At 37.1% G+C, this 16925-nt stretch overlaps 1 long non-coding RNA gene across 1 annotated transcript in view; it reads right to left on the bottom strand.

Moving 5' to 3' along the window:
• Nucleotides 1–12392, bottom strand: part of LOC309511809 — a 15108-nt gene extending 2716 nt beyond the window's left edge. Inside the window, exon 1 of the long non-coding RNA XR_014210774.1 lies at nt 12346–12392. This is a non-coding gene — a long non-coding RNA (uncharacterized lncRNA). The remainder of the gene's footprint in view (nt 1–12345) is intronic.
• Between the last annotated feature and the right edge of the window lie 4533 nt (nt 12393–16925).

Raw genomic sequence — 16925 nt, 5'->3', positions numbered from 1 at the left:
GAGAGAGAGAGAGGGTGGAAAAAAGGGTCTGTGGTTCATTTCGATTGTCCTGGTTTGGTTAGTTATAGCTCCACTGGCTCATTTTTGTTTGGATCGTGATGAATAAGCTAAGCGCAATGACACTGCCTGAGCGGTGCGACAATATAATCAGGTAGGAAGACGTATCATATTACTCACGCTTTCACAGGGAAATAATTTACACGTCCAACATTGCATGCTAATGCATGATTTGCTTCCCTCCTGCTGTGAGCGGAGATCATGCCTCAGTTGTTAGTGTTGTAACCCACTTTTCAATTATCCATGTTTCTTTTTCTCTGTTTTGGGGGAATTTTTCTGTGCAGTTTTGGATTAGGAGTGGCACGCCGCCGTTATGCGTTCAGTCGTTTGTCTGTGAGAGGCTGGGAAGTGTGAGTGTGTGTTTGTGTGGTCTAGCCTCGCCATCTGGGCTAAAATTATCTGATCAGTTCATGGCTCTGTGAAGAGCAAATTAGGCTGTGTGTGTGAGTAAATATTTATTTATTCAACTAAAAACATTCACCACATAAAGCAAAACGAACGGTCTTTATTAAAGATTATGTGTAATTGAAGAAGAATGTAAAAAAAAGCATAACTTTAAAATAAGGCTGTGTATGGTAACATTAGTTAATGCACTTGGTATCATAGACTAACAATGAACAATATTTGTATTAATCTTAATTATTTATTAATGAGTTTAACATTAAGGATATTTATAGATTTGCATGCACTAGTTTAGTTAGATTTTATAATTCATAATGCATTCACTAATGGCAATTATATAATGCTAAATATTATGTTACAAAATTAAATATAATTAACTTAAACCATGATTAATAAATTCTGCAGTACTGTTCATGTTTGGTTTAATTTTTGCATTCAAGGAATTGAAATTTTCTTTCAGCCAAACACAATCTGAGTTGTTTTAAAAAAAAATATCCTGGCTCTTCCAAGCTTTATAATGGGAGTGAATGGTAACTTAGATTTCGAAGCCCAAATAGCACATCCATACTTCATAAAAGTGATCCATACGGCTCCAGGGGGTTAATAAAGGCTTTCTGAAGCGAAGAAATGCGTTTTTAATATAACTCCGATTGTGTTTGGCAGAAAGTAGAAAGTCACATACACCTAGGATGGCTTGAGGGTGAGTAAATCATGGGATAATGTTCATTTTTGGGTGAACTATCGCTTTAAATGTCTTTAACATTATGGTAAAGTGTTAGAAAAAGAAAGAAAGATTAATATCTGTAAAATCTAGTTCCCACATTTTTTGCAGGCCTTGTGACAGCTGAAAGAACATTACACCTCTATTGTGATCAATGGGTCATTTCACACAGCAGTTGATCATCATGCATCATTTTCTATGACTAATTGCTTTTCCCCCGTTTCTAAGAACCAAAGGTGGGAAAGAAATGCCTTTCACCAATGAGTTAAAAGCATATAACATCATACCTCCCCTCATGTTTTCACATTCAACACACAAACACAAGGCAAGGCATTTGCATATTATTTGTAATAATAATTCTTAAAACAAAGATAAATTGTGACTTTAATCTGCGGAGTCACATTTGAATTAAAGTTATGGTGCTTTGCAGCGCATCATTGGTTGCCACCTGTGTGGGATAAACAGCTGCCAGTCAACAATCATTGGCACCTGTCATCAGCGATTCAACACAGTGTACAGACAGATTTTGGAGTTAAAAAGGGATTCATCTGAAGTTGTGAATCCTTTCAAATACTCTATGGCCTGGTTTCACAGACAAGGTTTAGATTAAGCCAGGATTAGGCTTTAGTTCAATTAGGACATTTAAGTAGCTTTTATAAACGTGCATTGGAAAAAAATGTACGGGGGGAAATGTGCATGAATATGTATTGTGTATCTTATGTATATATTTGTCATTTTTTATTAAATCCCTGCTGAAAAAAATATAATTAAACCAGCCTAAGCTTGTTTGCTGGTCTTAAAGATGGTATATATTGGTCAAGCTGGTTTTCAGCTTGTCTAGTTCGGCTCAACTCTAAAACCTACCAATATACTAGCTTGACCAGTCTGGGAGACCGGTTAAAACCAGTGAAACCAGGTAAGGCTGTTTTTTGTTTGTTTGTTTTCAACAGGGATTGTAGAAATGCATTATTTGACAGTTACCCGCCTGGAAAGTTACCAAAAAAAGTTAATAGTATTCGGCTGGTCATGTGATTTCCCCCATGAGGCGAACGGCTTAGTGTAAAATAAATAAGCTTTAAGGTTACTGATTTGATTGGAAACCCATATGAAATTAAAAACTGATATGAAAACCCATATGTTGAAAACATTTTTTTTAATGCTATTCATTTATTAGGGTTAAACTTTTTAAAGAGGAAAAATGACTAAGTGCACCTTTAAGTCTCTGTGTCATGTTTCTAATTAAGTCACTTCATAATATAGTTGTTCAGTGTGGAATTATACACACTACATAGATGGAATGAACATTTGTGAAATCCCTAGAAAAATGTGATTGTCAGTCTCCTTTATAAGCAAACTCTGTGTGTACAGAGCAGAATTAGGCACTCAGAAGAGGAGTGACAGCCACATTTAGCTGCAGGCTGTCTGTGGTCAGTCATCACAGACTCAGACTGCACACAGATCATAAAAGGATAAGTTTAATGAACTGAACTGGGATGAAAAATTCTTAAATTCAAGTAGGAACTCTCTCTGTGTGTGTGTGTGTGTGTGTGTGTGTGTGTGTGTGTGTGTGTGTGTGTGTGTGTGCTCATGTAATATTCAGGTCTTTTCTGTTAAAATGCGTCCAGTGTGAAGCCAGCGGTTTAGACGTGCCCCATCCCTGTCTTTTTTCCTCAGCCTGCTTGGCTTCATTCACGCTCTGCAAACCCACTCGGTCATCCATTCATTCTCCTAGAGTACACAAGCACGCTCTAACACACTCCAATACACACTTCCTTTCCCTTGTCAAAGTCTGCTGTTGTCTTATACACTCCGTCTCTCTCTCACACATTCTTCATTTGGCCTCTTTCTGGGTCATCATCCTCAAAGCCAGAAGTCTATTAATGTTATTAAAAATATATCACCAGATGCTGAGGCCCATCTTTCAGCTCTCTTGATCTGTAGTTTTTATCATATTTCGAACATGAGCAGAGCTTCTCCACCATAGCCTTTGTCCCTTGTGAGCTGGAGGAGTGTCAAGAAGAAAAGTATATCCACACTTATTGCGATTTATATTCCCCCATGAGATCTCTACTAATGTTTGTGGCTTGCCAAAGTGTCTAAAGTGAAGTAATGCATGGATTACGGAATGTTCCAAAGCAGGCAGACCATTTAAGAGGTGGCGCCACCATCATATTTGAAGTTTTCATTAGAGACTGAACAATTTAGAAACCACTTACGGGAAATACCTGATGCTACGAGTACGAACATTCACCAGAAAGATGCAGGACTATTGGCCAATGTTAGGCTCTGTAGGCATCTTACAACAGTGTGATCCCACACAAGCACATGTACTGCGATTTATAGATTATCATGACTGAACGTGCTAATCGATGACTTGAAGATAATTACATAAATTTATCAATTTACCATTTAGAAACGTCCTGTTGCATTCTACATGTTGTCACTTCTTCTTGAAGTAAGAGAAGTCTCTCTACGTCTCTCCATCATTGTTCAACTCCGGTTTCTGACATTTTCAGTGCGTGAGATTGTCCTGTTTTGTTGTTGGCGGTATGCCAGGGTTGCCAGGTCTGTGCAACAAAAGTAGAACAATGGCCAGTCAAAAGTAGCCCAAAAATGGCCCAATGCGATGTTCTCCATCGGGCAGCCAAATTCCCCACTGAATTTGTACATCTGGAGGGTGTTTTCGGGGTGTTGGAGCGCCGAAATCGTACTTAAGGGGATGGAAATCAATCCGCAGAATTAGTTTTTTTATACCCGTGGCAACACTTAAAAGTAAGCCCATTTTGCGGGAAAAACGCGGACTTGACAACACTGGCCGGAAGAACAAGCTCTTGAAGCTCCACCCTCTCTTTGAAAGGGGTCCGGGAGCAGCAGCTCATTTGCATTTAAAGGGAAACACACAAAAACTGCGTGTTTTTGCTCACCCCCCAAAAGTGCCAGTTTTATCATGCTATAAAAAATGATCTGTGGGGTATTTTGTGCTAAAACTTCACAACACACATTAGAGACATTATTAAGGACATTATTTTACATCTTGTAAAAAGGGTAATAATAGGTGACCGTTAAAAAATGAAAGTTATTTATTGGCATATATGGTTTTATGAAGAACCTTTAACATCAATTGAACATTTCCATTGGGCAAATGTAGAATGTATAGTAGAAAAGGTTCATGAATACGTTAAAATGTTCTTCACACTATGAACATTTTTTTTATTTTAAGAACCGGTCACTGAAAGGTTATTTGGGGTACCAAAAATTGTTGTTCTATGACATTGCTGAAAAAAAAAAAGACCTCCTTTTGGAAACTTTATTTTTAAATGTGTACATCTCTAACCGTATATGCTACCGTAAAAAAGAAAAAAAAAAGGAAAAAAAATGCTTCTTTATCAGCAAATCAGCATATTAGAACACTCATTCATTCTCCTCCTCTTCCAATCCTCCTTCTGAAGCATCATGTGAAGACTGAAGACTGGAGTAATGATGCTGAAAAATCAGTTTTGTCATCGCATTAATACATTACATTTTAAAATATATTTAAATAAATTTAAAAAGTAAATTTAGAATTGTAATATTTCACAATAGTACTATGCAGCCTTGGTAAGCATAAAGGACAAAAAACAAAACAAAAAAACATTATATTCATTTCACTTACCTACAAATTCCCAGACTGACAGTAGCTGGCAGATAGTCAGAAATATATGAAAGAGAACTGTCTTGAGAGGAAGACTGACAGTGATTGGTAGAGAGGGAAATCAGCAATATAGCGTTAAATCTGGACATGTCTAACATGTTTTGTTCCCTTGAATCCAATATTTGTGTAAGCTTATTCGGTAGAAAGGTAGCAAATCAATACTTATATTGACAATGCTCATTGTTTAAAGGGTTTTGTGAGTTGCTTTTGATGGTAGACTGTAGACATGACAGTTTTGACTTTGGAGAGGACACAAATAGATCCCATTTCCGGATCAATACATCTTAGAGAGAGGATGTGCGTAAACAAATATTTATCCAAACAGTAAAAAATTATGTACAGCGCAGGTCTCAATGCTAAATTGTTGTTATTCTGCATGACCATACAATTCAATTTCACAGGATTTTAATTGTATTTCTTTATTTGTTTGTTTATTTAATGTATATGTAGATACTGCTATGATTATCAGACATTTAGGGGAAATATGCAGGATGTGATCTGTGGACGGATAAATGCGATCTGATTTCATTCTTTTCACTATGACATATACTATAAGTTCTGTGCTACTATGTCTTTAGGCTGAACTGTCAAATGTGATCTGCATTGTCTATTGGGCTGTTTATTTTGTCCTTGCTGTGTGCTTTTGTTTGGGACTGGAGTCATTTTCTCTCTGTTGTGATTGGTGTAGCAGGACTCTCCTAATTGGCAATTAACAGCGCTCACAAAGCAATCAAGCACCAGTGAGCCAGATGCAAAGGATGAAAATAAGCTTGTTAATAATTTATTGGGCTTAACTTTAGATCTATTTTGGAGAAGAGACATTATAATGAGGCAAATTGTAAAAAAAAAATAAAATAAACGTTCCTCATTCTTATATGCGATTATGCAGTACTGTATTCCTGGATGCAATCTGCGTTTTTTGGGATTCATTTTGTGCCATTATAACCTTGTGAAGTTTTTTTCATTTTCTCTTTTTTTTTCCTATATCCCCCTTTTTTTAGAAAAAAGAAAAAATCCACTTTGAAGTTATTTTTAATTGCTTCTTGAACAGATAATGAAGCAACAGTCATTAAACGTGGTCATATTAGCAGAGTTCACCCTCACTTGCAGATCTTTTAACACCGGGATCAACTCCATTAAATTGAGACATTTCATTTTTAACTGTCCCCTCACACTTATAATTAGCCAAACACATTTTCTAAACAAATTCCAGAATATTCTTGCACTAATCATTTATTCCCCCATGTTGCTAAAAATGCAAAGCATTTAAACACTTTGTCAGACATAAGTAATAAGTGCATGATCTTAAAATGTATCTTAAAATCTTAGTTGTAGCTCTCAGTTGTCTTTACATCAGGTTGTTACGGACTAATGTAGTAAATCAATTTATATATATACAGATGTACTGCATAGCTTGGGGTCAGTAATATATATTTCTTATGTATTTCTTAGTATTCCTTATTTATTTATTTATTTATTTATTTATTTATATATATATATATATATATGGAAAACTAAGAAATACATAAGAAATGCTTCTTGAGCAGCAAATCAACATATTTGAATGATTTCTGAAGGATCATGTGAAACTGAAGACTGGAATTACGGCTGCCGAAAATTCAGCTTTGCATCACATGAATAAATTATATTTTTAAATATATTCACATAGAAAACGGTTATTTTAAATTGTAATAATATTTCACAATATTACTATTTTTACTGTATTCTTATCAAATAAACACAGCCTTGGTGAGCATAAGAGACTTATTTCATTAACATTACAAAATACCGAAACATAAAACATTTTGAAGTAAAATAATCCAAGCAGCGGAAAATAACTTCTCCATATTTTTGTATTAAATATGAAATTGTGATAGCAGCCATCAGTGACCACTGTCGGCTTTAAAATAAAGAGATGTGTGTTTTGTGTCCCCACCAATTGTGCGCATGCCGTATGGAGTGAGAGAAACCATCAAAAACACTTGACAAACTCACACAAACAACTTGGCAACTTGTCGCAGCGATCAGTCACATCAGCGTTTGTGGGTGTTAGAGTGGCCACAAATCTCATTTCCCATTTCCTCTCCTCATATGGTCGTGTCAAGATACCAATTGTAACTTCAAATGGTCTCTCTTGAGCACAGGGACACAGGTGGAATGAAATTAGTGAAGAGAGGATTGCCTGCCCTCAAACTCGGGAGAAATGTCCACTCCCCTCCCCTTCCCCCACACCTGATTTCTGAAATCATCTCTGATTACTGCAGGGAAACATACACACTCTTCTATGGTTGTGGTACCAGTTAACTAATAGTTTTCCAAATTGGATGCGGAATCTTGTAGACTCAAAAAGAGGCGTGCCATTAATTCAGAGACCGCAAATGGGTCGTATATCACTGGGACAGAACAGCAGATGAGAGTACAGTAGCATATAGACAGCTTGATAAGAAAGGAAAAGCTATAGATGGAGTAATTAGCGTGAGGAATGATAGGATGGAAGCAATGCAAATGGAGGAACACACAGCATGTATCTCACAGTGGGCACATTATATATTCATTTTTTATCTAACGATGCCGTAATGGAAATATATTATGTCATCATCATTATGCCCAGATGGAACATACATACATACATACATTCATTCATGCATTCATGCATTCATGCATTCATTCATTCATTCATTCATTCATTCATTCAACACTGATTTTATTATTATGTGGAATTTTAAAATAGCAGATTCCATTCATACAACCTACACATTTTCCCTGTGTAAAATACTACTGTTTTTGTATTCTGACTGGATAAGAATACTACTCTGACCACTGCTTAACACTCTAAATGCGCTCAATGAATATGAAGTTACTTTTGTGTTAATAAATTCACCCAGTGTTTGCCAATAACCAAACATTAACACAGAGTTCAAATGGAATGCCAAGGGGAAAAGAAAATGATTGCACCCATTTGCAGACTCTTCAGATTCTGATTTAAATTAATAAAAACCATCTGTAGTAGAGAGATAATTCATGTTACAATGAAAACTAGTCTGTGCAATGATTCTCTAGAGTCTAAAGCGTCTTACTGATTCTTTCAGTAACCTTCGTTTTTCACCTTTGCTCTCATTGACTTATCTCCTTATAAACCCAATGTAAAAGTTCCCCTGTCACCAATGTGAACTGGAGCGAAACTGTTTAACCCCAGGATGCTCCAGGGGCTCCAGCAAGTGCACTTCAGTCACGGTCAATGGAATGAGTCTGCTAAATGACAGATAAGCAGTTAAAGTCTAAATAAATAATACATATATCTAAATAATATTTAGATATCTTAAACTGAATACTTATACAATATGTTTTTAGTTGTTATTAAAGTATTAAAGTTGTATATTTGGATGGGTGAATGGATAAATGGATGGATGGCGGGAGGGAAGGCGGGATGCATATACTCAAACTCACTCTCGACACCGTTTTCAACTAAAAATGTTAAACTTTTTATGCATTTTGGCCGTTCGTTTACACGACAACTGCGTTTTGGGTGCCTGAAATTGCAAACTTTTGAAATCGGTTTTCAAAGGGCAAGTTTTTGAAAACGGTCTCCGTGTAAACAACAAAAACGCAAATCTCTGAAGACGACGACGTCATGCACATGCTATTACGTGTTCAGTCTGTAGTGTTTCGTCGCCATCCAATGGCCTGGCAGCAGATTGCAGCGTTTTTAGTCGTTTTCGCGTTTGAATGGGAATAGTTTTGACAATGGTGCCGTCTGTACGTGGAAAACTCAAAGGAAAGACTTCTCCATTTTAAGCATACCGTTGTCGTGCAAACATACCCTAAAACACTCTCTAAATTAGGTTTATCATGAATATATAATTTAACTCATGCAGCCCCATGAGGTCATGTGACACTCAACTGCCAATCAGTCCTGACACATGCCAAACTCATTTAGACCCCCCATCAGGAAAGAAATCAGATATGTCAATCACATGGCATTAACATACTGTACACTCTTATAATTAATTGTGTAGCAGGACTTCAAATGGTTACCTTTAACAGAGTAGTGAGGCAAGATTAGTATATAGACATCAGAAGTACAAGACTGGCTTCAATTGCGCTAATTTGAGAGCACAACAAATACACTGTATAAAAGTGATTTTTGAGCTATTGATAGGACAAATATTATTGGAGTACGTATTACAAGAAAATACTATTTAAGTTGTTCTCCTGCAAAATTCATTATTAATTAATTGTGTCACTTGACATTTCTGTAATTGTGAAATTTACTAGCATGTTCTAAATGGAAATTGTTTTAAAGTAAATCCTACACCATTTTTATTTCAGTGTACGTGTCACAAAGTCAAGGTAACATTGTGTTACATAATTAATATTCATTCAAGTTTTTGTATCGTTATGTTCAGTTAGACGTATACTGTACTACTGTTACAGAACTGGACTACTATTTCTTCAGGCTGAACTGTCAGGTTGTCTTTGAACCTCAGCTTTAATTAGTTTGACTTGTAATTAAGCCGGCCAGTTGTCTTAGAGAAGTCTGTTTTCCTTGATGGATTACCAAAAATAAGAAAACACCTGTATTAATGTCCAAACAAAGGATAACAAAACTGTTATCGCCCGCACCCTTTTGCTGTATTGATTGTTTAATTGCAGTGTCTTGGTTAAAACATGGATCAATGTTGAGGAGAGCAACAAGACCAGAGCACAAGCACTGAATTAATCATTTAAAATAATGGGCAAGCACTTTAAGACCTGTCCACAGGCATCAAGCTCCTCTGAAAGCAAGTGATATAGAGAGCAGGAGTAGAGATGAGAGTTCGACAAAGGGACAAAGAGAGAGAGAGAGAGAGCTACTTTAGAAACATGGCCTGTCACTGACCGTTCAGACTTCACATTCCCACAATCCCTGCTAAATGGCAAAGTCATAAAGTCCAGAAAACTCAAAGCATGTTTGATGATGTTCTATTTTAATGTGCCACATGTAATAAACCATGCTCCTCATTGCTTTTAGGCCTATTTGTGCTTGATATAAAAAGAGACTTGGCATATTTTAAGATTCTTTTGCCATTTTATTACAACTTTTATTAAGATGTCATTGAAAAACACGTATTAGTTTGTATATTGTTTAAAGGTGCTCTAAGCGATGTTGGGTGACTTCACTTCTTGTTGATGTTCAAAGTATTGTCAAACAAAACAAAGGCTAGCTCGACCCTCCCTCCTCCTCATCCCATCCCATCCCCCCCTCCCTTCTGTGCTTCTTGAAACAGTCATGAACCATTTAGAAAAACCAGACTGGATTTACCCACCTGTCCAGCAAAAAACAGAGCCACCTGAATGTCGGATTGGAAGCCCTTCTGCCTGCGGAGTTCTCTGAGCTGTACTAGTTAGTTAGAACTGTACTGAAACTTGGATTTGAGGGGTCCACTATAGTTTGTTATTAGCATTGATTTAGAGGAAATGTATATTAAGGTCAACAGTCAGTAGCTGCATTTGCCTTGTTTCCAAAAATTCAAGATATATGTTATTTTTTTTTTGTTTTATTTATAACATGATATAGACTAGACTGTTTTCCTGACTATCAGCATGACTGCAAATAGGGCAGCCTCCAGTCCAACTATTTCTTTGAAACGGGCCACTTGTTGACCTTTAACAATCCGTTGTGACATAAAAGTCCTAATAGGTCTAATTTCCATTACCTGTACTCTTCCAAAAACATGTCTTTTAAGTTGAAGTGGAAACAGATGGTCTCTTTTTAGAGCTAATCTCTGTCATTTTTAATTAAGCCATTACATCACAGGTCTCTGTGAAAGCTGTTTCTCAGTATTAACCCACTCCACCTGATCATTCAAGAGTTCCTGTTTATCAAATGGAACATGTTCTTCTTGGACTTTTGCCATGAGCAGGTAACTCTTGTTTTGAAGCATATTATTAAAGGAAAAAATGAGATTTTGCAGCAAGAATTTTATGAAAATCAATTAGAAAGGACACTAACAATCAAATGGTTGGACACTCACAATTGACTTAATTTGTTTCTCATGATCTTAAAAAAAATTTCAAGGCATACGCTAAATCACTTAAAGTTACTTTTGTATAAAAGTTTGTGTCTGTATATGATTTTCTTTTTTATAAGACCAAAATTTGTAAGAGTGTATGTATGTATGTATGTATGTATTTATTTGTTTATTTGTTTATTTATTATTTTATTTATTGATTGATTATTTTTATTTATTTATTTATTTATTCATTTCATTTAAACAGACTCTTAGAAGAATAGGGTCTATATAGAACCTTAAATGGTTCTGTTAGGTTCTTCATATTTAAAACACTTTAGGGGTTCATGGAATCATTTTAGTTCAGCTCGTAAATTTTATCAATAGGAGAAAAGAATAGGAAATATCCTGTTAAACATGAAAGATGAAAGTTTTACTCAGTAATTTAAGACATTTATCCTTATAGAACAGTTATGGCATAAAGGGTTCTTTAAAATTGAGTCAAGAACTTGAATAAAAACCCTAGGCACGTTTCCATTACAGATTTGCGCAAAACTTTTGGCGTTTTTTTTCTAAATGTCGACAAAAAACTATTGTTAAATGACGGCGTTTCCATTAACCGATGTTATGCGACTAAAACCACGTTTTTTCCTCTCGCGATAAGTAAAATCATTCCAAAAACCATGGCAACGGACGTTGGTAGGATTATGTACTATATCCCAGCCACTCCACTAGCCATTATTATTAATCGAAGGAGATGTATGTGTGTTTTCCAAGCATTAATGGTAAGGAACGACCCGTATTCGACCCGTATTATACTTGAGGTGTAATTATTATTTCACATATGAGGTGTTTCTGGGTGTTTCTCCCTCACATCTGCTTCGAGGTCTTGATTGTGGCATTTATTTGAGGGTTAGAATCCATTATTCCTGTAATTCTTTTGTCTTATATGATTTTAATAAAGAACTCTGTCTCGTATTCTGTCCAAACATACCGCGTCATCTACGTCAGGTGACCCGTAAATGCGCAAAAACTGTTTCCATTGCAGTTTTGCGAAATATTTATTTTTCGCATTGCCTGAAAAATCACCTCATGCGAGTGTAAAAACTTTTTTGCGATAAATGGAAGTTTTTGCGAAATTGACGTGTTTCCATTGGGTGTATTTTCAATTCGCAATTTCAATTTGCGCAATTTGAAGGGTAATGGAAACGCGGCTACTGATAGAGAAAATCCTTTTGAAAGTAACTTGGTGCTTCAAATTCACTCAAGAGTTTCATTCAAAAACACTGTAATGCAGGGATGGGCAACTTCGGTCCTGGAGGGCCACTGTCCTACAGAGTTTAGCTCCAACCCTGAAAAAATCACCTGCCTGCAATTTTCTAGTAATCCTGAGGACCTTGATTAGCTTGTTCAGGTGTGTTTGATTAGGGTTGAAGCTAAACTCTGTAGGACAGTGGCCCTCCAGGACCGAAGTTGGCCGAAACCGTTTTTTTTTTTTATTGTTTTTTTTTTATTAATTAAACATTTTAAATAGACTGCAGCAATTAACATTTTGTCAGAACCAGTAAATTACATGCTTTTTTGTTTAGTTGTCTCTTGTCTGTTCAGAATCATAGGAGAATCGTGATCTCTGTTTGAAAAAAAAGATTCTCAATTTATCCAGAATCGTGCAGCTTTAGCTTGCACCTTCATCTAGACAAAGAGTGGCTTTGAAAAGGATAAAATATAGGTTTTATTCATCATTTTAATTCATCCATTTGTGCTGTTTTATAGTTTTGATGACTTTACTATTATAAAGTGTGGAAAATATTAATAAAAAAGATTGAGTAGGTGTGTCCACACTTTTGACTGGTGATATGATGGGCATCTCTACCTTAAAGACAATTTATAGAGCAATTTAAGTTTGTCCACCGAGACAAGCAGCAAACGGGCATCTCTAACTCATGTAAATGGAGCAGTAATAATGACAGGTGAAGTTCTCTTATAAAAGCATAACAAGTCACACTAGAATATTTCTTAATTGCGATGTGTTAATAACAATATGGCAAATTCTCCAGAGCAGAGGGACGTACATAAGTCAGAGTTAGAGGTAATGATCTGATTTACATTCAGGTGTGGTGGAAGTCAGATGGGACCGGCTGTTGGCCGTGCCTGGGAAGTGGGTTTGTAATGCCCAGAATGGTTGAGGGATTCTCAGGCTTGGCGGTGGCAGGAGGAAGGGAAGTGGACTGATTGGGGACAGAGCAGGGAGGCGGAGGGCAAGGTCCTCTTTAGTGAGGAGAATTGCTTTGACCAACCGAGCTTGGTAGAGGATCACCTTTCTCACCCCAGTCAAGAGGAACTTTAAATGAAGATGACTGGTTGGGGAGTGGAGAGAGAAACTAAACAAGGTCTTAAAACTGAAGGCTGGATTTACTAAACTTTTGCACACAGTATTTCAGCACAAACGGTATCCAATTTCACCACTATAGCAATCCATCTGAGCCATCTGTACTTATTCCCTGAATTGAGTGCTATTTGCATGCTGATGTTTACTGAAAAAAACTGCTTTTATTAACATTTAATCTGCCAGTTTCCTGAACTACTGATTCAGCCCCGCCATGATATTGCTACAGTATATCCCCCCAAAGCAGTTCAGCTTGAATCCCACCCTGCAGCTAATTTCATTGGTTAAGGTTAGGGTTAGGGTTTAGTGTTTGGTGTAGGCAATCAGCACTTTGATTGACATGACCAATGAAATCTTTACAATGGGCTATGGGGCGAAGTTTCAGCTGAACTGGTTTGGGGGGTGGGGGAAATAATGCTAAATCTACAGTGTTCACAGTAGACCGATTACAGAATGAATGATGCCGATTACCAACCAAATTACTCCTATGAGTCAGTTCTTTTTAGTTGAAAAATGGAGTCTATAAAAGTCCTATAATGGAGTCTTGAGAGTCTTGTTCAATGTTTCTTCCACCACAATCTCAGTTTTTACTCAATTTCTCAGGTCTCATTTATATCTACTTTTATTTCTCCTAAGGAATTTTAGATATATGAGAATCACAACGTGTCCTGGGCTTAGGCAAAGCCACCACTGAACAATATATTTTTCATCAAGGCAGCTAAGATTTTATTTTGATGGTCCCTTAATAGACATTCTACTTACTGTAAGTAAATTTGAAAGTACCTGTCAACTTATTCTACTAACCTTAACACTACCCCTAACAGTCTACCAATACTCTAATGAGAGTTAGTTGACATGTAGGAGCAACGTTACTTATAGTCAACGGCATCAGTGTAACCAAATGTCTTGATCTTGCTGTCTCACTATTATGTCATCCACCTCTTTCTTGTTTTCTTATGAGTCAGCACTGTCTCCTGGCTCTGTCATGTCTGCCGTCAGCAGATGCTGCAGATGTCTGCATGTGTTCCCGGCATATGGGACGCTATGACTGGCATGGAGATATCCTGTCCTGGCACTGCTGTAAAAACTCTGCCAGACATACTGGATGTCCCCTCAGACTGGATGCCAAGGTACATTTGTAATAGGATGGATCATCTAGACGTAACCCAATCCTGTCTTGGAAGTGATGTGCGGTGAGTCACTTTGACCTGGTTACTAAATGACAAGTAACCAGGTCATGAAATAAACACTGTTATGCAGGCAAAAATGGAAGACTTTCCATAATCATATGTTGTCAAAATGATTATCAGATCAAAAGATATTAAGAGCCAGATTTACTAACAGCTTGCGTCAGAGCAAACACTTTTTTGGGGTTAGAAAACTACTGTCAGGATTTACTGAAGATAGTGAAAAATGATTTGGAGGCATGGACTGTTAGTTTTGCAGCTGACCTTATTGCATACGAATTTGTAGGAGTTTCCATTTCAGATGCAAAATTTATGGGAGGAGAGTATTTAAATGAATTACGCTAAGGTTTTTTTTACTAAGGTTTGCGCTAGTCAATTTGCTGGTATTTGCGCCAAAATTTAACGCCCAAATAAACCATGTCTTAAACAAGACGCTAATTTGCTCTGCTTTTGGTAAATTGTGTTGGTCATTATGGAAATGATCCAGCAGCGTCTGTATTCTTTGATTTGCACGTTGTCAGTAGATTACGCGCAGAACTTTCCACTCCCATTGGTGCTTTTATGGAATTGTGTTCTCACGCTAATTTGCCCTGTTTAGTAAATCTGGCCTTTCATTTATTGTAGTATTTTCTATAACTCTTAAGGGAAGAAGTTAAACATTTACTCACCCTCATGTCTCTCTCTCTCTCTCTCTCTCTCTCTCTCTCTCTCTCTCTCTCTCTCTCTCTCTCTCTCTCTCTCTCTCTCTCTCTCTCTCATACAATGAAAGTTAAAGTGGTCCAGTGTTGCTTTGGACCCCATTGACTTCAATTATAATGGCAAGAACAGTGGAAACATTCATCAAAAAGTTTTTTTTTTTTGTCTCATGAGTATTCATGTGTTGTTATCATTTCTTTAAAATAACACTTTTTGAACCATTAAATAAACTGTACATTTCTCAAAGAAGCATGAGTTGAAACAAAATATTGAACACACAAAACCACACAAATATAGCAATAATTAGCATCAAACTCTGTTTTAAGTTTATATAACTTTAGAATTATTCTATAATAACTATAACTATTTCACATGGAAACCTTGGGCAATATTTTGTCCCTTCAATAGTGAAAAGAGAAATGTATGGGGAAAAGAAGCATCTGTCACTATCTATTTTATGTTCTTTAAATTACATCACTGATTTATCACACATTTAAATAATTGAATTTCATTAATATTTTCTTGGTCTATATTGCTATCCTTTCACGCACATTATTATTAATGATAAGGACCATACCACAGAACAGCCCATGAAAAATACATCCACACTCAATGTTGATTTTTCTCCCTTCATATGTTTCTTTTTCTGTATAAACTGCAGGGCGAAGGCAAATTCAACATGACGTCTTACTCTACACGCACATGCATAATTCTACGCTCAATTGGAGACCATCTGACAATGCGTGGCATAAATCAAAGTCAATAAGTACATGAGGAAAGAGCACAGTAACAGTAAGTGAGACAATGCTTGCTTGTTTGTTTGTCTGTAATAAATACCTTTTCATCATCTCCCATCTCTCCAGAGAGAAGTGCTAACAGAAGGAGCCACAAATGACCCTCAGGAATCTCTCTCTCTCTATCTCCCTCTCTCCTTCAGACAGATTTGCTCTAATGCAGTAGTAAACATTAGTGATGCGCGGGTCGTCTCATAACCCGCGGACCCCGCGGGTTACCTGCGGGTCGGGTTGGGGCGGGTAAAGAAATTGTCACTTTATTTGCCGGGCGGGTTGGGGCGGGTCATTAAAAACAAAATAAAAAAATGTCAGCCTTTATTAAATATTTGCGAATATCTATTTTAATATTCTATTAGGTTATTTGATAAGGTTACAATATGAAGGTCGCCGCAACGTAAATTGCGTGATGTTCCCAACTGCCCACTGCCCAGGCGTCACGTGACACGTCACGAAAGCGGCGCGCCAAACAGCTCCCAGCCTCCCACCGCCAGCTACAAAAAAGGAAAAAATAAAAGTGGAGATGGAAGACGAGGTGAGGGAGAAATTGAGGTTGGGAATATACATCATTAAAAGAAAAGAAGGTCAGGCTGCTAAATCTAATGTTTGGGACCGGTTCTCAGAAATAGTTGCAGCAGGAGACAACAGCAGTATCGGCTACGTGAAGTGCAACTCGTGTGAAAAAATATATAAACACGAGAGCCACAAAACGGGCACTTCCAGCCTGTCAAGACATGTTTGTGGGGGGTCTAAGAAAAAGGACGACAGTGGCACGTCTCAAAATATTACCGCTTTCCTCAAAAGTAAAGTAGTACCAGCACATGTCAAGTCCGAGGTCACAGACGCTTGTGTTGAATTGTGCTGTCGAGACCTGCGGCCCTTCGACATAGTATCTGGAGATGGATTTCATACCGTAGCCCAGTGTCTAATTAACATTGGTTCACGTTACGGACGTGTGGATGCCAGCAGTGTACTCCCTCACAGGCAAACTGTTTGCGACAGAG

The sequence above is a fragment of the Leuciscus leuciscus genome (genome assembly GCF_965113295.1).
Source record: "Leuciscus leuciscus genome assembly, chromosome: 12".
Taxonomy (NCBI): domain Eukaryota; kingdom Metazoa; phylum Chordata; class Actinopteri; order Cypriniformes; family Leuciscidae; genus Leuciscus; species Leuciscus leuciscus.
Note: the sequence above shows the minus strand (reverse complement) of the source record. Positions and strands in the feature narration are given on the sequence as shown.